This window comes from Dermacentor silvarum, chromosome 11 (genome assembly GCF_013339745.2).
Source record: "Dermacentor silvarum isolate Dsil-2018 chromosome 11, BIME_Dsil_1.4, whole genome shotgun sequence".
Classification (NCBI taxonomy): Eukaryota; Metazoa; Arthropoda; class Arachnida; order Ixodida; family Ixodidae; genus Dermacentor; species Dermacentor silvarum.
The window spans coordinates 17009103-17009735 of NC_051164.1; the positions used below are offsets into that span (position 1 = coordinate 17009103).

At 45.7% G+C, this 633-nt stretch overlaps 1 non-coding gene across 1 annotated transcript; it reads left to right on the plus strand.

Annotated features, from left to right (window-relative positions):
- The first annotated feature begins 264 nt into the window (after positions 1-264).
- On the plus strand, positions 265-336 carry Trnah-gug (transfer RNA histidin (anticodon GUG)). Its single transcript has one exon. It is a non-coding gene; the product is annotated as a tRNA-His (tRNA).
- Positions 337-633: the final 297 nt, after the last annotated feature.

A 633-nucleotide genomic window follows, 5' to 3' on the forward strand; every position in this document is an offset into this window, starting at 1 on the left:
GCCACGCTGCCTCCTAACATGACAACTTTAGTTATTATTATGAATAGCCAAAGAAACAGGAGACGCCAGAAAAAGGTCCCATGAACGTCCTCCAGCCTCGTCTCCGAAAGCATGCGATTGCGCGCGGTGATAGCCTTAGCGGAATGCGTGTGACCTACTTCTCGAAGGGAATGAAACAAAAAAGCAAGACACAGAACTGGTCCAGCGTCCAACTCCCTCCCTCTGCCAGCCAGAATGAAGCTCTCCTCATCCCCGTTCGGGTAGGCCGTGATCGTATAGTGGTTAGTACCTTGCGTTGTGGCCGCAATAACCCAGGTTCGAATCCTGGTCACGGCAGATTTTTTCTTTTTGGTCTTCTCGTATTCTTTTTTTTCAGCACAAGTCTCTGTGATTGAATACACAGGCAAAGTGAACTTCAATTTAAGGGGCCCTTTTTATTGAGCAAAAATAGTTGCCCAAGATTGCACTTGTTCCTGTAGACTACGCGTTTACCAGCTCAGACGCTGATACCTTTCTTGCCCATTCCATTCCTGTTCGCCCGCATCTAGTGATAATTTCTTTTTTCAATTGAAAGTGATATTGTGTGTCACGAAATATTATCGCGAGCCTTTTATTTGTTCAGATGCTTACGAA